The sequence below is a fragment of the Muntiacus reevesi genome, chromosome 2 (genome assembly GCF_963930625.1).
Source record: "Muntiacus reevesi chromosome 2, mMunRee1.1, whole genome shotgun sequence".
Classification (NCBI taxonomy): domain Eukaryota; kingdom Metazoa; phylum Chordata; class Mammalia; order Artiodactyla; family Cervidae; genus Muntiacus; species Muntiacus reevesi.
In genome coordinates this window covers 257,868,210-257,874,766 of record NC_089250.1, presented here as the reverse complement: position 1 = coordinate 257,874,766, position 6,557 = coordinate 257,868,210, and positions in this window count along the sequence as shown.

Here is a 6,557-nt window from a genome sequence, read left to right as displayed (position 1 = left end):
GAATGAGGCCATTTGGGGAGTGAGTCTCTGGGTGTGTAAATTGTAGCCACCTCACTCACCACACTCTCCAAGGACAAGGGCAGGGCTGGGGGATGGCAGTGGGTCACCCCAGACCCCCCGGATCCACACTGGACTGCTGTGTTTCCTTGCCCATTCCTTGCACCCCGCCTCCCCCACCGTCTCAGTGGCACCTGGGGCCTCCAGGCCTCACCATAGCTCCCCAGGTTAGAGGGGCCACCAGAGTGGTGGCCCAGTTAGCAGATGAGCACCCCCCTCCTGATTCTTGCAATGGCGAGGGCTCCCTCAGACACCCCGAGAAAGGAGAGACAGGCCTCTGTGCTGGGACAAGGCTCTAGGCTGGCCCAGCTGACCTGTGGCCATCACCAGGCCTGGCTGGCTGTTCCCGGAAATGTTATACACTACTTAACAGAGTGCAAGAGTCAGAAATAAATATTAATGCCTTGTAAAATTCATGGCCCTGATATTCCACTGTGAAACAACAACAGGGCAGATCTGAAACTTCCAGAACTTCTGTCCCCGAGAAGAGGGCAGTGCTCACCCCTCACACCCCAGACACTGTTGGTGAAACACCTAAGGCTTCACGTGGTACCCAGGGAGGCAAAGATGCCTCCAGAAAGGGGGAGTGTTTGTGGAGAGCTTAAGGGGGGCCCACTGGGAAGCAGAGGCAGAGAATAACAAAAACAATTATTTTTATTGTTATTTTGGGGGATCACCTGGCATGGCCAGAACTCACAGGACCCCAACGTTATGGTCCTCACAGCCAACTATGAGCCACACTGTGAACCTCTCTATTGTAGCCGAAAACCCTAAAGCACAGAGCTCTCAAGCAAGCTGCCTGAGGTCACACAGTGAACTTGGGAAGGGGCTGGCAATGGGAGAGAGAAAGGAGACCTCTTGGTGGCCCCCAGACCTGCTCCTAGGAAACCCGCAGTGCCCTGTATCCACGGCAGCTCACTGCATAGCAGCTGAAAGTGAAACAGCCAAAGCTAAGCATGGGTCCAATGCCAATCTGCACAGCACTGAACTAAAATTCATACAACCCACACCAAGGCTATTAGTGCCCTGCTGTGGTGGGTAGACCTTAAGGTGACCCCAGTGAGTCCCAGTTCCTGGTGTCCATGCCTTTGTGTGACTACCCACCCTTCACTGTGACTTGCTTCCAACCAACAGAATATTATGAAGGTGTTGCGTGTCGCTCCTTTGATTAGGTTATATCACAGAAGACTCTGTCTCAGCCATCTAGAGCAGGAGAGGCTCTTCTGGCTCGATGAAGCAGGCCGCTGTGTTGAGGAAGCCCACTTGGCAGGGAGCTGTGGGCAGCCTCTGGGAGCTGCAAGGGTCACCCTTTGAGGGTGAAGCCCTCTGAAAGCCAGAGTCTCTATCACATGGCTGCAATGGAATGACTTCTGCCAAAAACTTGAATGAGTTTGGAAGTAGATTCTTCTCCAGTTGAGCCACCAGATGAGAACACATCCTGATCAACACCTTGACTGGGTAGAGGACTCAGCCAAGCCGTGTCTGGACTCCTGACCCACAGAAACTAGGGGATCATAAATGGTGCCGTTTAAGTTATGAAATGTATGGCAATTTTTTAAGCAGCGATAGGCAACTGATAACACCCAGCCAAGCAATCCACTCCAGTATTCTTGCTTGGAGAATTCCATGGACAGAGAAGCCTGGCAGGCTATAGTCTATAGGGTCACAAAAACATTGGGCATGATTGGAGCAATTTAGCACAGCACATCCAGCCGTATCCCCCAGCCCACCATGAAGTCCTAGCATCAGCTCTCTCATGGATGGCTCCTAAATGCAGCAGTGGCTTCCTAACTTCGCTCAGAGGCCTGCTGGGCCAGGCATGGGGCCGGCTGGCAGCCTGGCTGTCAGTGCTCCCAGGAGCAATCCTTACTCATGAAGAGTGGGAATGGGAGGGTAGACATCCAGCTTCACCAGTCCTGGATGGTACAACTCAGAGGCACATTCCACACCTCCTCTCAGACGGTCCCCAGTAACCCCAGTGACCCCAGGGGGCACAGCTGCAGCCACCAGGGGGCACAGACTGTCACCGAGTCATGTCTGATTCTTTGTGACCCCCTTGGTCTGCAATACACCAGGCCTCCTTGTCCTTCAACATCTCCCAAAGTTTGCCCAAGTTCATGTCCACTGCATGGGAGATGCCATCCAGCCATCTCATCCTCTGATACCCTCTTCTGCCTTCAATCTTTCCCAGCATCAGAGTCTTTTCCAGTGAGTTGTCTCTAAGGTGGCCAAAGTATTGGAGCTTCAGCTTCAGCATCAGTCTTTCCAATGAATATTCAGAGTTGATTTCCTTTAGGATTGACTGGTTTTATCTCTTTGCTGTCCAAAGGACTTTCAAGAGTCTTCTCCAGCACCACAGTTCAAAAGCATCAATTCTTCAGTGCTCAGTCTTATTTATGGTCCAACTCTCACATCCCATACATGACTACTGGAAGAACCCTAGCTTTGACTATACAGACCTTTGTTGGCAAAGTTATGTCTCTTTTTTAATATTTTGTCTAGGTTTGTCATAGCTTTTCTTCCAAGGAGCAAGTGTCTTTTAAATTCATGGCTGCAGTCACCGCCCTCAGTAATTTGGAGCTCAAGAAAATAAAATCTGTCACCGCTTCCACTTTTTCCCCTTCTATTTGCCATGAAGTGATAGGACCAGATGCCATGATCTTAGTTTTTTTAATGCTGAGTTTTATGCCAACTTTTTCTTTCTCTTTTTCTCTCCTCATATCTTTTTGTCTCCCTTTCTCCTTTCTTCCTCCTCCTTGAAGTATAAAAGTAACACCTGCTTCCTTTAAAAAAAAAAAAAAGCCCACAATTCAGAAATGTGAACGTGCATGTGACTCCTCCTTCCATCTAGATCCGCACACCTATTCCATGTCCTTTGCCAAGTAAGGGGCACCTGGGTGCCCATCACAGGGAACATGAAAAGAGAGGTCACTGAGGCTTCAAGAATTGCTATGTCTCCAGGGAGCTGAGGGGAAGGGCATTTCATATGAGGTTACTGTCCCGGCCTCTGCCACTTTCCTGCTGTGTGACTTTAGCCTGTGGCCTCTCTGGGCCTCAGTTTCCCCATCTGTAGAATATGGGTTGTATTCGTTTGCTACGACCACGGTAACAAAACACCACCAACCAGGTGGCTTCAACCAACAGGGAATTCTTCTCTTTCAGTTCTGCAGACAGATCAAGCTGTCAGCAGGGCCACATACCCTCTGAGAGGCTGGATGGGACCCTTCCTCGCCTCTTTCTGGCATCTGGGGGTGGCCGCAGTCCTTGGCCTGCCTTGACTTGTGACTGCACCCACAGCGGCTGCCTCTGTCACCAGCTGGGGTTCTCCCCATGTGTCTCGTGTGTCTGCCTCTTCTCTCTTCTTACATGGATACAGGTTATACTGGTGGATTTAAGGCCCACCTGACTCCCATTCTGGTGGCTCAAATGGCAGAAAATCTGCCTGCAATGCAGGAGACCTCGGTGGGGAAGATCCCTTGGAGAAGGGAATGGCTATGCACTCCAATGGGGCCTGGAGAATTCCATGGCCAGAGGTGCCTGGCAGGCTACAGTCCATAGAGTCGCAGAGTTGGACACGACTGAGTGACTTTCCTTTTCACAACGCCCATCTGACCTCATCTGAGCTAATTACAACTGCAACAACTCTATTTTCAAATAAAGTCACATTCTGAGGTTCCAGTTAGGACATGAATTTGGGGAGTACAGAGGTCTTGGGGGACTTGGCCTCGGGGTCATTATGATCCCTAAGAGAGCAAATGCCGGTAAAGACATTTATGACAGGGTCCCACACACTAATAGGTGTTACTATAGCTTTTATGATCTTTCACCTTGTCTTTATTGTCTGTTGCTTGTCCCTTTTGTTTCCCAGCCACGATGGGTATGTCATATCCCTGATTCATGTGTTCACTGATCATGTTTTTCACTGAGCATTTATAAACCAAACATCTAAACTCTAGGCATCAGAGAGGCAATGAAGAACAAAACCAAAAAAGATACCTAGTCTCATGCAGCGATAAACCAATGACATGAATGAAACACACAGTATTTCATTTTTTAAAAAATTGTAGTATAATTGCTTTTACAAGGTTAAGAACCCAGCATTTTAGTAGGCGATAAAGGAGGGAGAGTGAGAGTGGGGGAGGTGAAAGTTTAAATAAGGAGAGCAGAGAAAGCATTCCTGAGAAGGTGCCATTCAGCCAAGGCTGAGAGGAGGTGAGAGAGCTGTGTGCATTGAGGGAGAGCATTCCAAGCTGAGTGCAAAGACCCCAAGGCAGGACTGTGCCCAGCCATTGGAGGAGCCCCTAGGAGGTGTGGCTGGGCAGAGTGAATGAGAGAGAGCAGAGGAAATAGGGTCAGGCTGGTAAAGAGGTACACACACAATTAGGGAGTGTCTTGCTAATTCCTCTAAATAACCCTCTGAGGTCACTGCAATCATGACACTCTCAGATTTCAGATGAAGAAACAGAGATAGAGGCATTTAGTTAAGTGGTCCTGGGGAAGTAAGGGGCTGGGCTCTGAGAGCTCCCACCCATCCTCCCCCACCTTCCCCTTGTCCTTTGCTGCATAGCTCTCCTTGGAGGGGGCTGCTCTGTTTGCTGTTCCCAGGGAGAAGGGTGCTGCCATCTCTACCTCCTTTCAGACATCGGTCCACCCTCCCCCTCTCTGGGGTTTTGCAACTGACCTTGTCATCCTTCGCAGGCCCGTATTCTGGGAAGCGAACAACCTCTCCCTGACCTGGAAGGACCAGCTCTCCGGCAAGAGCATCAGCACCATCATGGACACCTCCAACGGCGGCAGCTGGCTGCAGGTCTTCCAGCCGGCCACTTACAGGTGCTTCGTGCAGCAAGAGCTCACGGCTCAATTCAACTCCCAGAGCAACGTGGATCCACTGAGGTTTCTAAGCCCAGGAAAGTCTGAACAACAACCAGAGGCAAAGGAGACCCGGAAAGAAAAAGACAGCTCTGTCCTTAAGGGGCTGGGCGTGATGATGCTCGTGGGCACGGTCTTGACTCTGCTGGGGTGTCTCCTCAAACAATTTCGCTTTTCCCGGAGATGGAAGAGAAACAAGATGTTGTTGGTGAAATAAAGTCAGCCCTTTGGGTCGTGGAGACCTGGTCTCCTGTGCCTTCGTTGCTCCACGCATCCTGCTGCCCTGGGCTCACCCACACCTCACTCTGAATGTGTGTGGACCAAAACAGACACAGGGCCGCAGCTAAGGGCAACTGACCTCTCCCCGGTCCAAGTCCTGCTCTGTTAACTCATTCATAATCCCCGTGCCACAGGTGAGGAAACAGGCTAGATTTCCTATCTGGTCGCCTGGGGTGGGAGTTGGGGGACACCAGTTCAAACCCAGGTGGCCTGTCTGAAGCCTTGTGGTCCTCACAGGGAGGAAGGAAGGGCTGGAATGAGGCCATTTGGGGAGTGAGTCTCTGGGTGTGTAAATTGTAGCCACCTCACTCACCACACTCTCCAAGGACAAGGGCAGGGCTGGGGGATGGCAGTGGGTCACCCCAGACCCCCCGGATCCACACTGGACTGCTGTGTTTCCTTGCCCATTCCTTGCACCCCGCCTCCCCCACCGTCTCAGTGGCACCTGGGGCCTCCAGGCCTCACCATAGCTCCCCAGGTTAGAGGGGCCACCAGAGTGGTGGCCCAGTTAGCAGATGAGCACCCCCCTCCTGATTCTTGCAATGGCGAGGGCTCCCTCAGACACCCCGAGAAAGGAGAGACAGGCCTCTGTGCTGGGACAAGGCTCTAGGCTGGCCCAGCTGACCTGTGGCCATCACCAGGCCTGGCTGGCTGTTCCCGGAAATGTTATACACTACTTAACAGAGTGCAAGAGTCAGAAATAAATATTAATGCCTTGTAAAATTCATGGCCCTGATATTCCACTGTGAAACAACAACAGGGCAGATCTGAAACTTCCAGAACTTCTGTCCCCGAGAAGAGGGCAGTGCTCACCCCTCACACCCCAGACACTGTTGGTGAAACACCTAAGGCTTCACGTGGTACCCAGGGAGGCAAAGATGCCTCCAGAAAGGGGGAGTGTTTGTGGAGAGCTTAAGGGGGGCCCACTGGGAAGCAGAGGCAGAGAATAACAAAAACAATTATTTTTATTGTTATTTTGGGGGATCACCTGGCATGGCCAGAACTCACAGGACCCCAACGTTATGGTCCTCACAGCCAACTATGAGCCACACTGTGAACCTCTCTATTGTAGCCGAAAACCCTAAAGCACAGAGCTCTCAAGCAAGCTGCCTGAGGTCACACAGTGAACTTGGGAAGGGGCTGGCAATGGGAGAGAGAAAGGAGACCTCTTGGTGGCCCCCAGACCTGCTCCTAGGAAACCCGCAGTGCCCTGTATCCACGGCAGCTCACTGCATAGCAGCTGAAAGTGAAACAGCCAAAGCTAAGCATGGGTCCAATGCCAATCTGCACAGCACTGAACTAAAATTCATACAACCCACACCAAGGCTATTAGTGCCCTGCTGTGGTGGGTA